Consider the following 25276-nt stretch of genomic DNA (forward strand, 5'->3'; position numbering starts at 1 on the left):
TAAGAATTAAAATTTTGAAATTTATAGTGTCAATGAATCGCTTTGCTATAAAATTTTGTGACAAAATGAATTGATATTCATTGTACTGTGTAGTTTGCCGTTTAATCTTAATAGATAATTTAAATATTTAAAAAAATTTTTTAAGTTGACTTATTTTTTCGAGAGAGACAGAGAGAGTGAGCGGGGGAGGGGCAGAGAGAGAGGGAGGGAGGGAATCCCAAGCAGGCTCTGCACTGTCAGCATGGAGCCCATGTGGGGCTCAAACACACAAACCGCGAGATCATGACCTGAGCCGAAACCAAGAGTTGGATGCCTAACCCACTGAGCCACCCAGGCGTCCCAATGATTTTAAATATTTTAGAAGAAATCTTACTTACTTAACAATCTAGGCAAAACAATTTTATTTGTTTACACTTACTTTAAATTTTCTTAAAACCTTACCCAAATTTTATAGTTTGGATATAGTTACAGTTTACTTTTTAATTCATGTGTTCATTAGTGAACACAAGAAAACAAGTTATATATGAAAATTTTGATTATATCACCAAAATTAGTGACTTTACTTGAAATGATGGCCAAAAATTTGGATTCCAGGAAACCAATATATACTAATTTCTGAACTATTACTCATCCAAACATTGCCATCCCATCAAGAGAATGCTCTGGCATGTGCAATACAAATTAAACTCAGTTGTAGTCAAGTGATATTTTGCTAACTCTCAGCTTTATATATATTTTTCTGATGTGTCCTTACAAAGTATATATTTCAAGTTAGGAGGATAGAACATATTTCATTTAGCAATTTATTGATCTGATTTATAACTTTTAAATATATAGACTTAAGATATGTGGACCTCCTTTTGCCTCGAGCCCTAAAAAGGTTGGGTAATTGGGGTGCCTGGGTGGCTCAGTTTGTTGGGCATCCAACTTTGGCGCAGGTCATGATCTCACCGTTCATGAATTCAAGCCCTGCATCGGGCCCTGTGCTGACAGCTTGGAGCCTGGAGCCTGCTTCAGATTCTGTGTCTCCCTCTCTTTCTGCCCCATCCCCACTCACACACTGTCTCCCTCCATCTCAAAAGTAAATAAACATTAAAAAAAAAAAAAAGGTTGGGTAGTCATGAAGGAACCCCACAAGCAGAGATTCAGCGTAGACCAGCACTCTGGGGATAAAGCAGAAGTGAATCTGGGGATAAAGCTAGGAATATTCAGGGATTGCGGAGCCAACAATAAGATGCCCACAACCAGATGGGGTGATGACATTGGCAGTTGGAATCAGCTCTTCAGTTTTCTGCCCTACCGGTCTGTTACCAGTCAGCTCACTCACCCTGACTTCATCTCCCTGCTGCTTTCACAAAAGTCAAGCATGACATTTCTTCCCTGGAAATTCAGTAAGAGTAGGGAGTAAAGGCAGCTTGGAGAAAGGATTTTGAACTGGATAGTGATTGAAATGGTTTGACCTGAATATGATTACAGATACACTAAATTAGACAGATGCTTACCTAATTACACTGAATTATATTCTCCTCCTGCAGAACAGAAATAGAGGCTTGGAAAAGGAAAATGGGCACCAATACCAAAATAAAGGGAGTTTCACATCTGCTAACATCTGACTTGGCATTTTTCTAATGCATAACTCTTACTGGTAGCATCTTGCTGGAGAATAGGACACCTTTTGAATGGGAGAGACTAACAAAGGTAAAAAGATGGGGATTATTAATTTCTTGGCTTGACACAGGAATTTGTAACCCGAGCTATATGATGAAATTCCTGAAGAGCTCTACAAATATTCAAATTTCCTTCCCCACTTCAGAGTAATTGAGGCTGAATTTCTGGGTATAGGGTTTAGTATCTGTATATTATAAAAACAACTCAAAGGAGCACCTGGGTGGTTCAGTTGGTGGAGCATCCGACTTCGGCTCAAGTCATGATCTTGAGGTTTGTGAGTTCTAGCCCCATATCGGGGTCGCTGCTGTCGGCCTGTCAGCAGACAGCCCACTTCAGATCCTCTGCACCCCCCTGTCCCTCCCCCGCTTGCACTCTCCCAATAAATAAATAAATATTAAAAAGAAAAAATAAACACAACTCAAGTGATTCTAGAGAGCAGCCAGGGCTATATTCCATAGGGCAGGTATCTTCCCAGTCAGTTCTTTGTGTCTTTGTTCCCAAATCTTGGCAGATTCACCAGTTAATGCTATACTGTTTCTTCTATCCCTGTCTAGGTTGTCATGGTCCAAGATCCTGCCAACTGATTAGGTCCCGTGCCTCAGGTGCCTTGCGTATCAGCTTATTTACAGTGTGTGTGACAGCCACATCACTGACTTGGGGAAATTAGCCTGTGTCAAAGCCAATTAGTCTCACTGTTTCCACTTTAATGAACCAGATCAATTAAGAAGAGGGCTACACTGGAAAATTCCTGGGCCAGCCAGACCAGCAGTCCTTAGGTACTATGTGGTTAGACATCAAATTCATTCATTCATTCATTCATTCATTCACTCATTCAATAAGCATATACTGAGCAGCAGCTATGTTCTGGATATTGGAAACAAAATGTTTAATGAAGATACACTCTCAACATTCAAAGAGCTCACAGTTTTTTATTTGCCACCTTAGAAATCAAGGGGCACCTGGGTGGCTCAGTTGGTTAAGCATCTGACTCTTGATTTCCACTCAGGTCATGATCTCACGGTTCTTGAGATCAAGCCAAGATCTTGTTGGGCGTTGTGCTAACAGTGCGACACTGTGGAGCCTGCTTGGGATTCTCTCTCTTCCTTGCCCTCTGCCCCTCCCCTGCTTGCTTGTGTGCATGCAAAATAAATAAACATTTTTTAAAAATCAATTATTTCCCAGCCATCTGAAGTTCACCTGTTTTTAGTCCCAAAATTTACCACTCCTTTCCAGACTTTAGAATTTGATAAGCCAGTATGTTTTTTAGTTGGAAGATAAGCAAGTTTTAATTTTACAAGGTAAAAAACAAAACCAAATGAAAGTCTTTTTAACACACAAAAGTAGCAAATATATATCTTAGTGTAAGGAACTGACATTTAAATGAAAAAAATTAGCTTCATCAAGAACTCTACACTATTCTTTTTTCCCTCATTTTGCTACCTCCCAATAATCTCTCTCTCTTTTTGTTAAATGTTTATTTATTTTTGATACAGAGACAGAGCATGAGCAGGGGAGGGGCAGAGAGAGACACACACACAGAATGGGAAGCCGGGTCTAGGCTCTGAGCTGTCAGCACAGAGCCTGACACAGGGCTCGGGCCCACGAACCATGAGAGCACAACCTGAGCTAAAGTCAGATGCTTAACTGACTGAGCCACCCAGGGGTCCCCCAGTAATCTCTTTCTAAAAGATTTATTTAAAACCAAGTTTTCCTTTCTTTACTTCTTTCTTTTTCTTTCTTTCTTTCTTTCTTTCTTTCTTTCTTTCTTTCTTTCTTTCCTTCCTTCTTTCCTTCCCCGCCCCCCCCTTCTTTCCTAATAGTGAATAGTATCTATGAAGAAGTATATTCTTCTCCAAATAAACATGCTGGAAACTGAATTACACTTCTGGCTGAGGTGGGGTAACAGGACCAGATTTACATTTCCACATTAAACAATCAATAAGTGAAGAAAATATATGAAACAATGGTTTTCAAGACACGGGATATCATGAAATGAAGAATATCAACTTCTGAAAGAAAGGAGACAAATGAGGTGAGTCCTGTGATTATCCCAGCATACTGTCTTACGAGGGATTCCAGGCTGTAGTGCAAGAAAGGGGAACACAAGTGGAGCCTGGGTGATTCCCTGACTTGAGGCGGAGCTATAAGTGTGCAGTGAACAAGATAGCTAGAGGTCACAGGAAAAACTACTGGAGAGAAAAAGAGCTTTCTAGACAGAGATACCTGATGATCTGCAGAGTTTCCCTTGAATTTTCACTTGAGTGCTAGCTAGCAAATTCATGTGAGGACACTGCCTTAGGCCAGGGACAGAATCTCCTGGAAAGCTAGAGAAAGAGTACCAAGCACCCATCCAGAGACAGAATAGTGTTTGCACCCAGAATTCACACTGGGAACCTCATGATTCACAAAGCAGTAGGTAGAGTACTCAGAAAGGTGTCATCTTGGTAGTGGGGAATAATCAGCCCTATACTGAGGACCGTTCTGATCTTACTTAATAAATCATAAAAGCAAGACCCCCCAAAATCAAACTGTTTTCACATAATGTAACCGCGCCCTGGAACAAAGTACAAAAATATGTATAGAAATGTAGAGCACACGCTTCGGCAGCACATATACTAAAATTGGAATGATACAGAGAAGATTAGCATGGCTCCTGCGCAAGGATGACATGCAAATTCGTGAAGTGTTCCATATTCTTTTTTCACTCTTAAGTGGATCCTGAGAAACTTAACAGGAACCCATGGGGGAGGGGAAGGAAAAAAAAAAGAGGTTAGAGTGGGAGAGAGCCAAAGCATAAGAGACTCTTAAAAACTGAGAACAAACTGAGGGTTGATGGGGGGTGGGAGGGAGGGGAGGGCGGGTGATGGGTATTGAGGAGGGCACCTTTTGGGATGAGCACTGGGTGTTGTATGGAAACCAATTTGACAATAAATTTCATATATTAAAAAAAAAAAAGAAATGTAGAGCACATATCAAGGTAAAACTCACAATGACTGGCATCCAATAAAAAATTACCAGGGGAGTACCTGGGTCGCTCAGTCAGGTAAGCATTTGACTCTTGATCTGAGCTCAGGTCATGATCTCACAGTTCGTGGGATAGAGCCCTGCATGGGGCTCTGCACTGACAGTGCAAAGCCTGCTTGGGCTTCTCTGTCTCCCCCCTCTCTCACCCTTCCCCAATCACACTTGCTCTCTCTCTCTCAGTAAATATATAAACTTAAAAAAAAATTTAATGTCCACTCTCACCACTGTTGTTTAACATAGTGTTGGAAGTGCTAGCATCAGCAGACAACAAAAGGAAATCAAAGGCATCCAAATTGGCAAAGATGAAGTCAAGCTTTCACCTTTTTCAGATGACATGATATTATACATGGAAAATCCGATAGACTCCACCAAAAGTCTGCTAGAACTGATACATGAATTTAGCAAAGTTGCAGGATACAAAATCAATGTACAGAAATCAGTTGCATTCTTATACACTAATAATGAAGCAACAGAAAGACAAATAAAGAAACTGATCCCATTCACAATTGCACCAAGAAGCATAAAATACCTAGGGATAAATCTAACCAAAGATGTAAAAGATCTGTATGCTGAAAACTATAGAAAGCTTATGAAGGAAATTGAAGAAGATATAAAGAAGTGGAAAAACATTCCATGCTCATGGATTGGAAGAATAAATATTGTCAAAATATCAATACTACCCAAAGCTATCTACACATTCAATGCAATCCCAATCAAAATTGCACCAGCATTCTTCTCGAAGCTAGAACAAACAATCCTAAAATTCATATGGAACCACAAAAGGCCCCGAATACCAAAGTAATTTTGAAGAAGACCAAAGCAGGAGATATCACAATCCCAGACTTTAGCCTCTACTACAAAGCTGTAATCATCAAGACAGCATGGTATTGGCACAAAAACAGACACATAGACCAATGGAATAGAATAGAAACCCCAGAACTAGACCCACAAACGTATGGCCAACTCATCTTTGACAAAGCAGGAAAGAACATCCAATGGAAAAAAGTCTCTTTAACAAATGGTGCTGGGAGAACTGGACAGCAACATGCAGAAGGTTGAAACTAGACCACCTTCTTACACCATTCATAAAAATAAACTCAAAATGGATAAAGGACCTGAATGTGAGACAGGAAACCATCAAAACCCTAGAGGAGAAAGCAGGAAAAGACCTCTCTGACCTCAGCCGTAGCAATCTCTTAGTTGATACATCCCCAAAGGCAAGGGAATTCAAAGCAAAAATGAACTACTGGGACCTTATGAAGATAAAAAGCTTCTGCACAGCAAAGGAAACAATCAACAAAACTAAAAGGCAACCAACGGAATGGGAAAAGATATTTGCAAATGACATATCGAACAAAGGGCTAGTATCCAAAATCTATAAAGAGCTCACCAAACTCCACACCTGAAAAACAAATAACCCAGTGAAGAAATGGGCAGAAAACATGAATAGACACTTCTCTAAAGAAAACATCCGGATGGCCAACAGGCACATGAGAAGATGCTCAACGTTGCTCCTCATCAGGGAAATACAAATCAAAACCACACTGAGATATCACCTCACGCCAGTCAGAGTGGCCAAAATAAACAAATCAGGAGACTATAGATGCTGGAGAGGATGTGGAGAAACGGGAACCCTCTTGCACTGTTGGTGGGAATGCAAATTGGTGCAGCCACTCTGGAAAACAGTGTGGAGGTTCCTCAAAAAATTAAAAATAGACCTACCTATGACCCAGCAGTAGCACTGCTAGGAATTTACCCAAGGGATACAGGAGTACTGATGCATAGGGGCACTTGTACCCCAGTGTTTATAGCAGCACTCTCAACAATAGCCAAATTATGGAAAGAGCCTAAATGTCCATCAACTGATGAATGGATAAAGTAATTGTGGTTTATATACACAATGGAGTACTACGTGGCAATGAGAAAGAATGAAATATGGCCGTTTGTAGCAATGTGGATGGAACTGGAGAGTGTTATGCTAAGTGAAATAAGCCATACAGAGAAAGACAGATACCATATGGTTTCACTCTTATGTGGATCCTGAGAAACTTAACAGAAACCCATGGGGGAGGGGAAGGAAAAAAAAAAAAGGTTAGAGTGGGAGAGAGAGCCAAAGCACAAGAAACTCTTAAAAACTGAGAACAAACTGAGGGTTGATGGGGGGTGGGAGGGAGGGGAGGGTGGGTGATGGGTATTGAGGAGGGCACCTTTTGGGATGAGTACTTGGAAACCAATCTGACAATAAATTTCATATATTGAAAAAAAAAATTACCAGGTATGCAACTTATTACTAGGGATGAGGGAAAATACAATCCATAGTAAGGGAAATAATCAAAATAAACTCAGAACAAAATAAACGTTAGAATTAGAAGACAAAAATATTAAAACTGTGATTATAAGTATATTCCTCGTGTTCAAAAAGTTAAATAGAGACATGAAAAATATAAAAAAATAGACTCATTTTCAGCTCAGGTCATGATCCCAGGGTTGTGGGTTCAAGCCCCACAACAGGCTCTATGCTGAGGGTAGAGCCTGCTTAAGATTCTCTCTCTTTCTCCCTCTGCTGCCTCCCTAACTCTTGCTCACTCTATCTCTAAAGTAAATAAAATGAAAAAAATAATTAAATAAATAATAATGTGATATATAGAGAAAAGAGATTTTTAAAAAATGAACAGAGCATCAGTGAGCTGTTAGGCAACCTCAAGTGAACTAATATATGTGTAATGTGAGTCACCAAAAGAGATAAGAGAATTGAGAAGGCAGGAAAAACATTTTTTTTTAAATAATAGCCAAAATTTTTCCCAGTTTGATGAAAATGATAAGCCCATAAATTCAAGCACAAGAAAGATAAAGAAAACTACACCAAGTCACATCAATTTGTTCAAAACCAATGATAAAAAAATTTAAAAGCAGTTAGTGAAAACATGTGTCTAACACATGTGATATACAGGACAAGAAAACTAAGGTTAGGAGCAGATTCCAGATTAGAAGCAATGCAAGTGAAGACAGTAGAGCAACATCTTCGAAAGTATGGAAAGAACAGTACTGTCAATCCAGACTTCTACTCCAAGCAAAAATATCTTTCAAATATGAAGGCAAAATAAATAATTTTTTTACACACAAAAAGCTGAAAAAAACCTAATCACTATAAGACCCTCACTATAAGAAATGCTAAAGGAGGTCCTTCAGGCAAAAGGAAAATTATATCAGTTAGAAATGTTGATCTATACAAAGGAATGAATATCACTGGAAATGGTAACTACATAGGTAAGTATATAAGATGTTTTCTTATTATTTAAATACATTTAGAGGACAACTGTTTAAACAAAAATATTAACAATGGTGTGTGAGATTTATAGCATTTGCAAAAATAAAATCTGTGGCAACAATAACACAAAGATCAAAAGAGAAATAAAAGTATGCTGTTCTAAGGTTCTTAGACTATGCGTAAAGTGCTACAATGTACTTCAAGGTAAGCTGTGATAAGTGAAAGGTGTAACTTAAACCCTTGAAACAAGAAAACAAAAAGTTAGAGCTAATAAGACAACAAAGGATTATAATTTAAAAAATACTTTGAGAGAATGAGTAAACAAGTTGAAGACTGGGAGAAAATATTTGCCTAAGACATATCTGATAAAAGACAGTGGTTATCCAGAATATACAATTAACTTTTTAAAACTCAACAATAATAAAATGACCAATATGATTTGAAAATTGACAAAAACCTGAACAGACACCTCATCAAAGAAGATGTACAGATTACAAGAAAATGTATGGAAAGATGTTCAACATCAAAATTGTTGAACAGAATTGTAAATTAGAGTAATGAGATACCACTCATACCTATTGAATGGCCAAACTAAAACACTGACAACACAAAATGCTGATGAAGATGTGGAGTACCAGGAAATCTCATTCACTGTTGGTGGAAATACAAAGTGGTACAGTCACTTTGGAAGACAGTTTGGCAGTTGATTACAAAACTAAACATATTTTTACCATATGTTCTAGTAATTTCACTCCCAGGTATTTACCCAAAGGAGTTGCAAATTATATCCACACAAAAACCTACACAAAGGTGTTTATTGAAAATCTATTCATAATTTCCAACACTTGGAAGCAACCAAGATGTTTTTCCAGTAGGTGAATGGATAAATAAACTGTGGTACATCTAACCAATGGAATATTATCTGGTGTTTTTAAAATGAGCTATCAAGCCATGACATGGAGGAAACCTAAATGCATATTACTAAGTGAAAAAAGCCAATTTGAAAAGACCACATACTATGATGACATTCTGGAAAAGGCAAAACTCTGGAGGCAGTAGAAGAATCACTTGTTGCCACATGGGTTAAAGGGGAAAAAGGGATGAATAGGTGGAACACAAAGGATTTTTAGGATAGTGAAACTATTCTGTATGAAACTATAATGGTTGATATCTGTCATTATATACTTGTCAAAACCCATAGAATTTACAACAAGAGTAAAGCCTAATGTACACTATTGATCTTGGGTGACAATGATGTATCTATATAGGTTCATCAACTTTAAAAAATATATCACCCTGGTGCAGGATGTAGATAGTTAGAGAGGCTGTGCATGTGTGGGGGCAGGGGTATATAAGATACCTCTTTACCTTCCACTCAATTTTGATGTGAATCTAAAACTTCTCTAAAACATATAGTCTATTTAAAAGTAAAACAAGGGGCACCTGGGTGGCTTGGTCGGTTAAGCGTCCGACTTCGGCTCAGGTCATGATCTCACGTCCATGAGTTCGAGCCCCGCGTCGGGCTCTGTGCTGACAGCTGGGAGCCTGGAGCCTGTTTCAGATTCTGTGTCTCCCTCTCTCTCTGCCCCTCCCCTGTTCATGCTCTGTCTCTCTCTGTCTCAAATATAAATAAACGTTAAAAAAAATAAAATAAAATTTTTTTTTAAAAATTAAAAAAAATAAAAGTAAAACAGACAGTAAAAACAATGCTCAATGCAAAAGAAGGCAGAAAAAAATGAAAGACAACAAAGACCAGATGGGACACAGAGAAAAAACTAGCAAGATGATAGATTTGAACCTAATCATATCAATGATCACACTAAATATAAATGGTCTAATACCCTGTCAGAGATTGTAGATTAAATTAAAAAGTAATACTAACTCTCTGCTGCTTCCAACTGACCCACTTTAAATGTAAATACACAAAAAAATTAAAAGTAAAACAATATAACAGGTATACCATGCTAACATTAATCAAAAGACAGCTTGAAGGGTGCCTGGGTGGCTCGGTTGGTTAAGCTTCCAACTGGATTTAGGTTCAGGTCATGATTTCATGGTTCCTGAGATCGAGCCCTGTGTCAGGCACTGCACTGACTGTGTGGAGCCTCCTTGGGATTCTCTCTCCCTCTCTCTCTGCCTCTCCTCTACTCGTGCTCACACTCTCTCTCTCTCAAAATAAATAAATAAACTGAAAGAAAAAAAAAAAGCAAGCAAGCAAGCTTGAGTGGTGATATTACTATCAAATTACATTTCAGATAAAAAACTATTACCAGGAATAAAGAAGAGCCTTTCATAATGTTAAAGGGGTCAGTTCACAAAGACAACATAATAATCTTAAATATTTATGCACATAATTATAGATCTTCAAAATATATGAAGAAAAAACTGATAGAATCTCAAGTATAAATAGACAATTATAGTCAGAGATTTCAATACCTCTCTCTCAATAGTTAATAAAATAAGTAAACAGAAATCAGTAAGGATATAGAGGACCTAAGCAACACTATCACACAATTTGACCTGATTCATTTACAGAATTCAACAACCCAGAACATATTCCTTTCAAGAGTACATAGAACATTTACCAAGAAAGATCATATTGTGAGCATCAAATAAATATGCATACATTTAAAATTATTCAACTTATACAAAGTATTTCTGTAACCACAAAGGAAATAAATTAGAAATCATTAACATAATGATATCTGAAAAATTTTCAAGTATTTGGAAACTAAGAAACAAACTTGTACATAACCTATGGCCCTAGAGAAACCAAAAGGAAATTAGAATGTATTTTGAAATAAATGCAAATGAAAACACAACACTTCAAAAATTGTGGAATGACACTAAATCAATATGTTGGGGGAAATTTATAGCAGGAAATGTCTACATTAGAAAGGAAGAAAGTCTCAAATGAATGACCTCTAAGTCCACCTAAAGTTATGATTTTTATTTTATTATTTTTTTTTATTTTTTTTAATGTTTATTTTTGAGACAGAGAGAGACAGAGCATGAACAGGGGAGGATCAGAGAGAGAGGGAGACACAGAATCTGAAACAGGCTCCAGGCTCCCAGCTGTCAGCACAGAGCCTGAGGCGGGGCTCAAACTCACGGACCGCGAGATGACCTGAGCCAAAGTCGGACACTCAACCGACTGAGCCACCCAGGCGCCCCTTTGATTTTTAAATAGAGAGTGAAACCCTGAGTAAATAGAAGGAAATAAATAACAAAAATCAGAAAAGAAATTAAAAAACAATAGAAGACAAAACAAAAGAAAAAAATCAGTGAAACCAAAAGCTGTTTTTTTCTTTGAGAAAAATTAATAATGTTTATTAACCCTTGGCACACTGATCAGGAAAGAAAGAAAATATAAATTACCAATATCAGTAATGAGAAAGGTGACATCAATACAAATAGATGGATATTGAAAGGATAATAGGGAAATACTATGAACAATTTTATGCCAAAATCTTTAATAACTTACAGGTAATTGGCAAATTCCTTGAAAAACACAAACCACTAAGCTCAATTAAGAAGAAATAAATAACCTGAATAGCCCTATATCTATTAAATAAATTAAAATTGAAGTTAAGCACCTTTCACACATAAAAAAAAAATCTTATAAGGCTTTGTTGGTGACTTTTACCATACGTTAAAGGAAGAAATGATAGCAAGTAGGTAAAAACTTTTCCAGAAATTTACGTAGGAAGGACTATTTCCCAACTCATTCTATGAAGCCAGCAGTACCTTGATTCCGAAACCAAAGATATTACAAGAAAAGAAAATGACAGATTAATATTTCTCATGAAAATAAATGCCAAAATTCTAAGTAAAAAAATTGTAGATCGAATCCAAAAATATGTAAGAAGGATAATACATCATGATCTGTTTGGATTTATCCCAGAGAAACAAAGTTGTTTTATTATTTGAAAAGCAATTAATGTAATTCACTATATTAAACAAAGAAGAAAAACCATGTGAGCATCCCAACATACCCATAAAAAGCATTTTATAAAATCCAACTTTCATTTATACTGATTAAAAACTTCTTAGTAAATTAGAAATAAAAAGAACCTCCTGAACCCTATAAAGGGCATCAATAAAAAACCTACAACTAACATCATACTTACTGGTAAAAAATCAATGACTCTCTCTAAGATCATGAATAAGAAAAGGATATCCACTCTTACCAGTTCTATTCAATATTGTATTGGATTTTCTAGTCAGTGCAATAAGGCAAGCAAAATCCATCCAGATTGAAAAGATAGAACTATTTTTTCTCAGATGACATCATCGTTTAAATGGAAAATCTTAATGGATTTACAAAATAAACCAAATGAATAAGTGAGTTTAGCAAGGTGGTAGAATATAAAATTGATAAATTAAATCGTATTCTTATATAGCAGCAAAAAACAATCAGAAACAGAAATAAGACAACAATACCATTTATAATAGCATCAAGAAATATGAAATATTCAGGGATCAATCTGACAAAATATGTGAAAAACTTAAATCTGAAAACTAAAAACAATTTGCTTAAAAAAATTGAAGGCCGATATTAATAGAGATATATTACTGGGTTCATGGGTTAGAAGACTCAATATTGTTAAGATCTCAGTTCTCTCTGAATTGATCTATAGATTGAACACAATCCCAATCAAAATTTTAGCACACTTTTAAATAAAAATTGATCAACTGATTCTAAAATGTACATGGAAATGCATAGGATCTAGACTAGCCCAAATAACTTAGGCAATGAAGAACAAAATTAGAGGACTAACACTACTTGCATCAAGACTTATTATAAAACTATATTAATCAAGACACTGAGATATTGGCATCAAGATAGACAAATAGATCAATGGAAAAGAATAAAGAGCCCCCAAATAGGTGAACACACATATATACAACTGATTCTTGACAAATGTACAAAGGCAATTTAGTGGGGGAAAGGATAATCTTTTCAACAAATGGTACTGGGACATTTGAATATCCATGGGCAAAAAAATTGAACTTTGCATTTATCTATACCTTCCATCATATACAAACATGAACTCAAAACGGATCATAGACCTACATGTAAAACTCAAAACTTTAAAACTTATGGAGGAACATATAGGGAAAAATCTTTGTGACCTGGATTAGATACAGATTTCATAGATAGCATATGAGTGGTTTATAGGCATGAGCCATTAATAAATGATATATGATATGGTCATAGACATGAGACATAAAAGAAAAATGTGATATAATGAATTCTGTCAAAATTAAAAACATCTGCTCCTCAAAAGACACTGTTAAGAAAATAAAAAGACAAACTACATACTGGGAGAAAATATCTGATAAAGGACTTGTATCCAGAATATAACAAGGAACTCTTAAAGTTTAATAACAAGTAAACAAGTCAATTTTTATCGTTTTAGGATTAATTTCAATTTTGCAAAATAAGGCTTTTTTTTAATAAGTCATTAGGAAAAGACATAATTTGGAACTAGAATTTTTGTCAAATAAACTCTTCCTCAACCTTCAAACACTGTGGCTACAGAAGATAGATATATAACATCTAGAACTGGAATTAAAACTAAATAAAGAAATATGTAGTTACTCAGTAAAATAAAATGGGCAGTTCTATAGTATTTTATAGTGATCACATATATTAAGAATAAAAAACCTTACAGCAATCCAAATATGTATGTCATTTGTATCATATGTATATATGTATGTATTTTATATATGTATATATTACACATATATAATACATATATATTATATATACATATGTATTTTATATATATATATATAGAGAGAGAGAGAGAGAGAGAGAGAGAGAGAGAGAGAGAGAGAGAGAGAGAGAGAGAGAGAGAGAGAGAGAGAGAGAGAGAAATCATATGCTATGAACTAAGTCAAAATTTAATCCTCTAGCCAGAACTGCTGACTGCTTAGGGTACCTGTGATGAGTTGTGGTCTTCAGTTAACGGATTAAGAGGTCCAGGGGGGACCTGTTTCTTCTATGCTCTTAAATGACACAAGAACTTTTTAAGCCCTCCATCAAATGTTTTAAACTGATGAAGCTTCAAGGGATTCACACGCGATCATGCTTGTGAATCTCAGCAGGGGCTCGCCAGGTGCAGCAAGCAATTGGACTCAAGTTTGAAGCATTTCTGGTTGAACCCAGGTCAAATTCTCCCAAAAGAAGAAATGGAAATGTACAGAGTTCCAGAAGTTTAAGACAACACTTAGATTTTGGCTACTTTGTATGTTAAAACAATACCAAATCTATGAAGGAACCCTCATGCAACATCGTTGATTCTACTGGAAAGAATAAGTTTTAGAATATTAAGTTCTTTTCACCTTTTTTAAAAATACTAAATATATATGTTCATGTCTTAGCATCACTTGCTGAATTTTGATTCCCGGTTCCAGTTAAGGCTTTTTCATCATATCTTTAAAATCTTTAAGTATACTTTCTCCAGATCTTTTCTTGTCCTTGAAAAATAAACATATTTGCCTTTGTCTTATTTTAATAAGATTAAGGGCAAGCCTGCATAATATTGCAGTTTTGCTGTGTTATCAGCAAAATTCAATGAAATGGATTCTAAATAATAAATTAAGAAATACTGTTGGGTGAAGCATGCAATTTTACACAGTTTGACACACCCATCATCCTCTGCTTCAGATGGGAGTGTCTCTTCTTTGCCATCTTTCTCTGGCTCCTAACCAGAACCGAGAAATACAGAGATACATGAGCAAATTTTTAAAAATTAATGGATTTCTAGTGCTGAAGAAAGGGGGCTACTCAAATATTTTTGACCAAATAAATTCTCGTTTCATTGGGAAAGCTTTCCCACACAACTTCTCAAAGATGGCTTATAAATCCATTCTAGGAGGGGTAATGTCAATATCCTCAATTATAAATAATCTCTGAGGATGAGGTATTTGAATGAGTCATTGTTTTCTGTCTTTTGTTTTATGAAGTTCACTTTTCAAGTATTATTTTGATTTTCAGCTTTTCCAAATTCAAAGACATGAAAACATTCTAATGAAATGATTTGCTATTCTCTTTTGCCTTTACCTTAACATATATTACATATGTATGTTACATATTACATATACATATATGACAACTTTTGTCCCTTTATTTTTTTTAATCTTTATTTATTTATTGTGAGAGAGAAAGAAGGAGAGTGGGTAAGGTGCAGAGAGAAAAGAAGAGAGAGGGAATTCCAAGCAGGCTTCATGTTTTCAGTGCAGAGCCTGATGTAGGGCTTGAACCCACAACCTTGAGATTATGACCTGAGCTGAAATCAAGAGTCTGGCGCTCAATTGACTGAGGCACGCAGGTGCCCCAACTTTTGTCCCTTTAAGTTTGTACGTGCATTCATATTATTTACCTACAGTTACCAGGATTCAGTTTTTATCAAAATAAGTGTGCTTATACCAGAAATAAGAAAAATAAAACTTACCAGAAGACCATGGTCTTTTTACTATTTTTCCAGCTGCCCCTCTTAGAACTTACTGCCTGTAGCTTGGAACAACATTTTTCTTCCTGCCTGTGGGATCCTGAGATGTTGGATTTGGTGTTTGTTTATATGTTCTTTTATTCCAAACATCAAGAACTATGTCTTTGAGCATTAAAAAAAAAAAAACAAATAAGGAGATAGCAGTGAGCAGAACAGCCCCTGCTCTTCAGAGCTTGTGCCAGGTGAGGAGCATGAAGTGAAAGAAAAAGTAATGAGCATAGGCTAGGAAAGGTCCTCAGGAACTCCCCGCCTACCCTGGGGAGCCTTGTAAAGGACGGGACCCAGGGAGGCTGACAGATAAACTGTTAGTGAGTTGGACCTGGGTGGTGTCCCACCTTCTCTGATGCTGTTTCACTTGGTGGGTAGAAGTCACAACATGGATCCATGTCTGGGCTCCTGCTCTCTTGCTCTAAGCAGACTCTCTTTCATCGTGTCTCACCTCCCTTTCCATCTACTAGCCCCTGCCTCATTCCTGGACAAAAACTTGGCTCCTTTCTCTTTTATTCTTCACTTCCCTCTTCATTTCATCTCAATAAGCCTATTGGGTGTGCCTGGGTGGGTGGGTCAATTGGTTAAGGGTCCGACCTCGGCTCAGGTCATGATCTTGCGGTTCCTGAGCCGAGACCTGCATCCGGCTCTGCACTGGTGGTGTAGAACCTGCTTGGGATTCCATCTCTTTCTCTGCCCTTCATCCCTTGGGCTCTCTCTCTCTTTCTCTCTCTCTCAAAATAAATAAATAAACTTAAAAAAATAAGCCTATTGATGACTTTTGTACATAAGAGTAATATGAATAAAACATCTCATTAAGTCCAAGTAAAACCCTGTGTTTTGAAATAAAATGAGCTAAAATTAATACCCAGTTGACAGCAACTTCTCTACAAAGCCCTTGAAGACACTTGGAATTCTCCTCTAGGAAGCCCCCATCTGCCTTCTCATCTTGTTGTACTTAATTCTGCTTCTCTGTACCTCTGTTGCTGCTTCCTTGGCCCTAAGCTGAGCCACTTAAATTAACCTGTGGATGCACTTATCCCCTCTCCAGTCCAGAATGGGGCCAATTCAGGCCATGGGTAGACAAGATTTCAGAAATTCTAGCCACAGCCCTCCTAAAAGTCATGTTTTACTAGTGAATGAGAATGAACTAGGCTGAAGTCTAGGAATGTGCATTACTATTATTGCTGAGACCTGGAACTCTGCAATTTGATGGCTCCCCAGTTCTGATACACACTAAAGTTTGAGATTCTTATAGGTCTCAAATCTGGTTAAAATACATTTGTATGTATGTATATATGTATGTATGTATGTATGTATGTATGTGTAACCACACGTTTTTTTTAAAGAATTATTCTTTTGTTTCTCTGAGTAAATGGAATGAGAGAAACTAGTTAAAAGGAAATCCCTTTTTAAAAAATTACTCCCTAAAGGAATTCGTACTTTGAAAATTCTTTTTAATGTTTATCTATTTTGGAGAGAGAGAGAGACAGAGACAGAGAGGGAGTGGGGAGTGGCGGAAGGGCAGAGAGAGAGAGAGGGAGACACAGAATATGAAGCAGACTCCAGGCTCCAAGCTGTCAGCACAGAGCCTGACACAGGGCTCGAGCCTACAAACAAAAGATCATGATCTGAGCTGAAGTCGGACGCTTAACTGACTGAACCACCCAGACACCCCTAAAGGAATTAGTATTTTGAAACTTTACGTTCATGTGACAGGAGCTTTAATGATGGATCTTGTCCACATTTGCATAATTAATGCAAGTCCTTCCTTATACCTCAGCCTTAATCTGGACTATGTTATTTCATTTCTACCTGATTCCATTGAGCCAATATTCATTTATTTATTTAGGAAACAACTGTTGAGGGTCTTCTATGGGCCAGTCACGGCTCTGAGATGGGAGATGACTTTAAGGATCTCATACATTAAGAGAAGTGTGGTGGGAGCAGTTTTGGAGTCTTACAGGTACCTAGAAAGTTCTAGTACAAGGCAAGCATCCTGGTGAGATATGCACAATACCCAAGTGAAATAAACTACAAAAGCAAGCCAGTTCCTAACCACAGGACTAAACTCCTGTCTTCTGCAGTTGTAGAGCCCCGTGGTCATGGGCACGGTGTGTGGTTTTTCTGTCACCAGCTCAACTGGTGCCCAACTCAGTATCTCTATGAGTAAGGCTTCAGAAAAAGGAATATTCACACTCATACAGAAGAAAAGCAGTTTAGACATAATTATAACTGGGATAAAATATCCCTAACCTTAAGGGGCTTTTCCTAACAGGGGAAGCATAAATGTTTTTACTGCTCCTCTTACTTCTAAAATGTTAGTAGGGATAGAATTCTGCTCAAAACTCAAAGATATGCTCAAGAAAGCACTATAGGTTTGTAAGGTTTGTTGATTCTTTGTGTTGCTAGGAGTGGAGTCTTGGAGTAAATGACCGACCGTTCAGCAGAATACCTTAGTCAGTATCCAGATTTGCAGATGTATGCCCTTACTCTAGTTTGGTTGGATGGGTGGGAGTTGATCAGAGTTTCTCTGTTTCTCAACGTCTATGCTACTGACATTTTAGGCTGGATAATTCTTTGTTATGAGGCTGTTCTGTACAGTGTAGGGCCTTTAGCAGCACCTCCCTGCCTAGTCAGGACAATCAGAAATGTCTGTAGAGGTTGACAAATGTCCCCTGGGGAAAGGGAGGCAAAATTGACCCCAGTTGAGAACCACTGAGTTAGATGGATAAACTGCTCTGTACTGGAAATTAACAGAAATTTGGAGATGGTGCTGGCATCTAGGGAAAGAGAAAAAGGAGACGCAGCTCCCAGCACCATGGCAGCAGGCCTGGCTTGAGAAATTCCCAGTGATTATTTACATAAGAAGAGTAATGTCTAATAAAACTGTAAATTTCAAATTGTTTCCTGCTTTATGCTGAACCAAAATTTCTCTTCTTTTTCCTTTTTAAACTCACAAACATTTAATAAGATTCTATGGAGGGGATTGTAGCCTCCGCCACCTGACCCCCTGGTGAAATCAGCTGATACCGCCTACCAGATTTCTAGGCGGTGACCAATAGTGAAATGAATGGAGGCCCAAGTTCACCCTAGGAGCTGTGAGTAGGAGCCAGAGAACAATAGACAAGCTGTACTGAGTTACTTAGATGTAGACTGGAGACACACTCCCCTCTCCCCCAAATACTACAGGAAGAAAGATAACCATTGTGGGGGAGGAGATAGGCAGATACAAGAAAGGATAACTGATGGCAATAAATTGTGTCTTTCTCTTTCATGTAAATGTCTTTGAATATATTAGCAGGTGATCATATTTCAGATAGATTGATCATTATACTTTCTGCATGTATGGGAAAAGATTAGACAACCTCTTGGAATTTCTAAATGGATGACTTTTTTAAATATAATTTATTGTCAAGTTAGCTAACATACAGTGTATACAGTGTGCTCTTGGTTTCGGGAGTAGATTCTCATGATTCATTGCTTACATACAACACCCGCTGCTCATCCCAACAAGTGCCCTCCTCAAGGTCCATCTCCCATTTTCCCATCCTCCCGTACCCGTTGTTTCCTGAGTTGTTCATGTTAGCCACTCTGACCAGTGTGAGGTGGTATCTCAGTGTGGATTTGATTTTGTATTTCCCTGATGATGAGCAGTGTTGAGCATCTTTTCATGTGTCTGTTAGCCATCTGGATGTCTTCTTCGGAAAAGTCTATTCATGTCTTCTGCCCATGTTCTTCACTCGATTTAAATGGATGATTTTTTTTTTTTACATTTATTTATTTTTGATACAGACAGCACAAGTGGGGGAGGGGCAGAGAGAGAAGGAGACACAGAATCCGAAGCAGGCTCCAGTCTTTGAGTTGTCAGCACAGAGCCCATTGCGGGGCTCGAACCCACAAACAGCGAGATCATGACTCGAGCCAAAGTTGGATGCTTAACTGACTGAGCCACCCAGGCACCTCTTAAATGGATGATTTTAAAGCAAGACGTTGTCACCAGCTAGACCCCAAGACCTAGACTTTACTGCCAACCTGCTTGTACTCACTAACCTTTGTCTTACATTTTTCCTTAAGCTCTTCTTTCAGGCTTTCCTCCTAACTCAGGCAATGAAACCTGAAACCACCTCTTCAGGTGACTCTGTCAGGTGACTGCCCTGACACCCCCAGTAGGCCCAGACCATCCAGACCATTTGTGCTAAATCCGACTCACGCCAATGCCATGGAGTGACCTGTGGAAAGTTGTACAACTACCCTTGCTTCATTATAGTGCTAAAATCTCTGCCCAAGGAGGAGACTCAGCCTCATTTACATAACATACAACAGGTGTATAGACATGTTTCCTTTTAGGCCTGCCACTACATACGATGACAAGGCTTCCCTATCTAAATATTTATCCTATCCTAAATGAAAGGAACCTGTTCACCCTCTCTTGGGGAGTCACCACTTTGGAAGCCATTCCCTGTGATCTTATTTGCTGCAAATAAAGTTTTCTTTGTGTGACAGCTAAACCTGGTAGTTGCTGACTCACCAAGGAGCAAACTGACTTCAGTTCAGTTACAAGTTGGATATCAAAACAATAATAACTTTGATCTTCATTTTTTTAAGTGAATAATTGAAGTAAGGTATTTTTTTTTGAATGATTTATCCAGGAGAACTATAAGAGCATACAAAATAAGTCCTTAGATTTTTTGTACATGGTTGAATTTGGATGGTGGGGATATAGGTAATCCTTTCTTTAGTTCATTGACTTTTCAAAAGTGATTATTACCTTTTTAGTAAAAAACATTTTTTATGTATAAAATAAAAAGATAAAATAAAATTATAGATAATGTATAGTTGGTACATAGATACATTATCTGAGCCTATCACACCCAATCACAATTGGGAAATTCAAGCAAATGGAGTCCATAGGAAACAGATAAGATTATCTTTCTGCAGAAGTCACTGTAACAAGGTGGCATTTCCTAGGCTGAATGTAGAAATAGGACCTATAATGTTATTAAGATTTGAATAAGTGTGAAGGCAAGAGAACTGGAGTCCAGCATTTTCCACTTCTATTAGTCGTGAGAGACGTTCTGAGAGATAAAAAGTACTCAAATAAGTCTGAGATACGCCACATAGTAGATTCCCTTCTTGGAGCCTCATGATTCACATCAATACATAAAGCCTCTGAGAAGTCCTACAGGGAGAAACAGTCTAACTTAATCCAAAAGTTTCCAAGCAAACTTGTTATTTTATAGGATATACTTTGAAAAAAAGGCTAATGAATGGCTTTAACATCTGAAGAAAGAATGAGTAAGCACAACTATGTGGAGAGGGAAGAAAGAGGTTGACACGAAATCAAGAAAAGGGAAACTCCCCGAGATTAAGAATGTGTCAGCTACGCTTAGCACTGGATAGAAGAGACTCAGACTGATGAATCTCAGTTTGATTGGTAGGCATGCACCTGATAGAGGTGGAAATGCCCTTCCTTTCTCGTTTGATACAATAGCCATTAAGATCATACACATATAGACATAATTTGTTTTATCGCACTTTGCAGATGTTGCTTTTTTTTCACTTTTTTTAAATGTTTATTTTTGACAGACAGAGAGAGACAGAGCATGAGCGGGGGAGGGGCAGAGACAGAGGGAGACACAGAATCGGAAACAGGCTCCAGGCTCTGAGCTGTCAGCACAGAGCCCGACGCGGGGTTCCAACTCACAGGCCGTGAGATCATGACCTGAGCCGAAGTCGGATGCTCAACCGACTGAGCCACCCAGGTGCCCCGATATTGCTTTTTTTTAATATACAAATTGAAGGTCTATGGCAACCTTGCGTTGAGCAAGTCTATCGGTGCCATTTTTCCAACAGCATCTGCTCACTTCATTCCGTGTGTCACATTTTGGTAATTCTCACAATATTTCTAACTTTTTCATTATTATATTTGTTATGATGATCTGTAATCAGTGATTTATTTTTATTGAGGTACCCTTGACATATAATGTTATATGGGTTTCAGGTGTGAAACATAGTGACTTGACAAATGTAATCACTGATCTTTGATGTTACTATTATAATTGTTTAGGGACACCATGCACCATGCCCATATAAGATGGCAAACTTAATAAATGTTGTGTGTGTTTGGAAACTTAATAAATGTTGTGTGTGTTCTGGTGTCCTGTGTTGTGCCAACCAGTGATTCCTCGGTCTCTCTCCTTCTCCTCAGGCATCCTCGTTCCCTGAGAAATGACAATATTGAAATTAGGCCAATTAATAATCCTACAATGTCCTCTAAGTGCTCAAGGGAAAGGAAGAGTCACATGTCTCTCACTTTAAATCAAAAGATAGAAATGATCAAGCCTAGTGAGGAAGGCATGTTGAAACCTGACGTAGGTTGAAAGCTAAGCCTCTTGTGCCAAACAATTAACCAAGTTGTGCATACAAAGGAAAAGTTTTTGAAGGAAGTTAAAAGTGCTAGTCCAGTGAACACATGAATAAGAAAGTGAAACAGGCTTTCTGCCGATACAGAGAAAGTTTCAGTGGTCTGGATGGAAGATCAAAGAAGCCACAACATTCCCTTAAGCCAAAACCTAGTACAGAGCAAGGCTCTGACTCTCTTCAATTCCGTGAAGTCTGGGAGAGGTAACAAAGATGCAGAGGAACAGTATGAAGCTAGCAGAAGTTGGTTCATGAGTTTTTAAGGAATGAACCTGTCTTCATAACATAAAAGTGCAAGATGAAGCAGCAAGAGCCAATATAGAAGCTGCAGCATGTTATCTAGAAGATCCAGCTAAGATTATTAATGAGGGTGCCACACTAAAAAATAGATTTGCATTGTAGATGAAACAGCTTTATGTTGGAAGAAGATGCCATCTAGGACAAATCATAGCTGGAGAAGAGAAGCCAATGGCTGACTTCAAAGCTTCAAAAGACAGGCTGACTCTCTTGTTAAGGGCTGGTGCAGCTGGTGACTTTAAATTGAAGCCAGTGCTCATTTATGATTCCAAAAATCCTAGGGCCCTTAAGAATTATGTCACGTCTACTCTGCCTGTGCTCTATAAATGGAACAACAAAGTCCAGATAACAGCACATCTATTAGTGACATAGTTTACTGAATATCTTAAGCCTATTGTTAAGACCTACCATTCAGAAAAAAAGATTCCTTTCAAAATATTACTGCTCATTGGTGATGTACCTGGTCAACTAAGAGCTCTGATGGAGATATACAATGAGATAAATGCTGTTTTCATGCCCGCCAACACAACATCCATTCTGTAGTCCATGGATCGAGGAGTAATCTCAACTTTCAAGGTTTGTGGGTTTTTTTTTAAATATTTATTTTATTTTGGGGGAAAGCGCAAGTGGGGGAGGGGCAGTGAGAGGGAGACAGAAGATCCAAAGTGGGCTCTGCACTGACAGGCTGACAGTAGTGAGCCTGATGTGGGGCTTGAACTCACGAACTGAGAGATCACGATGTGAGCCGAAGTCGGACACTCAACCAACCGGGCCACCCAGATGCCCCTCAATTTTCAAGTTTTATTATTTAAGAAATACATTTTGAAAATCTACCCCTCCCGCAGATAGTAATTCCTCTGACGGATCTGGGCTTAGTCAATTGAAACCCTTCTGGAAAGGATTCACCATTCTAGATGCCATTAAGAAAATTCATCATGCATGGGAAGAGATTCAAAATATCACCATGAACAGGAGTTTGGAAGAAGCTGATTACAACCCTCATGTATGACTTTGAGGGGTTCAAGGCTTCAGCGGAGAAAAAACAGCAGAGAAAAAAATAGCAAGAGAACTAGAATTAGAAGTGGAGCCTGAAGATGGGACTGAGTTGCTGCAATCTCATGACAAAACTTTAACGGCTGAAGAGTTGCTTCTCGCCGATTAACAAAGGAAATGGTTTCTTGAGATGGAATCTACTGGTGGGGATGCTGTGAAGACTGTTGAAATGACAACAAAGGATTTATGTAAACCTAGTTGATAAAGTGGTTTGAGAGGATTGATTCCAATTTTGAAAGAAGTTCTATTGTGGGTAAAATGCTATCAAACAGCATCTCATAGTACAGCAAAATTGTTCGAGAAAGGAAGAGCCAATCAATGTGGCAAACTTCACTGTTGTCTTATTTTTAAGAAATTGCCCCAGCCACCTCAACCGTCAGCAACCACCACCTGATCGGTCAGCAACATTGAACATCAAATCAAGACCTTCCATCAACAAAAAGATTGCAACTCACTGAAAGCTCAGATGATGGTTAGCATTTTTTAACACTAAAGTACTTTTTAATTAAGGTATGAATGTTATTCCTTCAGACACAATGCTATTACACCCTTGATAACTTTCATATGCACCAGGAAATCAAAACTTCATTTAACTCATTTTATTGAAACATTCACCTTATTGTGGTGGTCTGAACCAAGTCCACAAGATCTGTGAGTTTTGCCTGTACTCCTATGATTCTATGCTCAGCAGGCAGACTGGTGGCTATGATTTGGCTTTTTATATAACTTTATCTGTAGGGGAAAAAAGCGATGACAATCTTCCAATGCACCTGATAATTTATCTCTGCAAATTATTAAATTAGCTTCTGGCATGAGTCTCTTATGAGCTTCATCAGCTGAGGAAGTCCGGCTAATCCTAACCACTTCAGGGAACTCTGGAAAAAAATCAGCTTTGCACTTGCAAGCTCAGGACTGATCTTGGGTTTTAATGATTCTTCCTAAATACTCATACTTTCCATTCTAAGGCCAAACCCAAATGTCCTCCTTTAAAAATAGCTCCTCTCCAGTCCTCTATAACTACAACCAAATGACAAAGGTGAGTCCTGGAAAAGAAAGCTCTTTTTTAAACAATGGCAACAACAGCAACAACAAACGCCATTGCATAAACCCGTGCTTCTCAAACTGAGAAAGCACAGATGCAAAGCCACCAGACAAAGACGGTCTTCCAGGAATATCCATTTTGCTCCACCTAAAAATTAATTTTATGTTGAGTCAAATATAAGCATACTTCGGAATAGAATTTAAACATCCCCCCAAATTTTTAGGATAAATGTGAAACATCAAAAATTTCACATTTGTGGAGGACCACTTTGGACTTTGCCCTTAAGACTGCCCTGGTGGAATGTTAGTATTCATCGGTGACCTTAATGGAGAAGAGTGGGGGCCATAGCTTAAGCAGAATGTAAAGAGAAGCAGAAAAAAACCTTAACATTTGTTCAAGCACCCACCATGGACCAAGCATTTTAGATAAATGATCACACAAAACTCCCAGTAGCACTATCAGCTAGGCATTGTATCCATTTATAAATGCGGAGGCAGCAGCAATGGTGCCTCCAGAATTTGGACCCAGATCTACCATTTCTGTGTTCCTGCCATGACGTTAGAAGTGTTTTAAACAGCGAATTGCAAACCATTAGCACAGGGGCTGCAAACGTTTTTGTTAAGGGCTGCGTGATAAATATTTCAGGCTTTGTGACCATATGGTCTCTGTCACAACTACTTGAGTCTGCCCTTGCAGTGTAAAAGTAGTTGTAAATAATACACAAATGGGTGGCTGGGTTCCAAGAAAAATTTATGAGACTGAAATGTGAATTTCTTTTCATTGTTGCGTATCATGAAATATTCTTTTTGTCTTATCAAAGTACTTAAAAATGTAGAAACCATTCTCAGCTCATGAGCCACACAAAAACATGACCAGTTTGTCGGCTTCTGCATTAAGGAATTGTAAGACTCAATTTAGTGAGTTGCTTCCACCATTAAAAAAAATTAAAAAGATTCAAAATAGAAAAGAAAAAATATCACAATACATCACATG

The 25276-nt window shown here is 37.9% G+C and overlaps 1 protein-coding gene and 1 non-coding gene across 3 annotated transcripts in view; one reads left to right on the top strand and one right to left on the bottom strand.

Moving 5' to 3' along the window:
- RANBP3L (RAN binding protein 3 like) overlaps positions 1-25276 on the bottom strand; it is a 282806-nt gene that overhangs the window by 60414 nt on the left and 197116 nt on the right. The gene's annotated exons all lie outside the window — the stretch shown is intronic.
- LOC128778398 (U6 spliceosomal RNA) lies at positions 4264-4366 on the top strand. Its single transcript, XR_008423988.1, has one exon. It is a non-coding gene; the product is annotated as a U6 spliceosomal RNA (small nuclear RNA).

Source organism: Panthera pardus, unplaced genomic scaffold (assembly GCF_024362965.1).
Source record: "Panthera pardus isolate Hobbes unplaced genomic scaffold, ASM2436296v1 HiC_scaffold_2, whole genome shotgun sequence".
Lineage (NCBI taxonomy): Eukaryota > Metazoa > Chordata > Mammalia > Carnivora > Felidae > Panthera > Panthera pardus.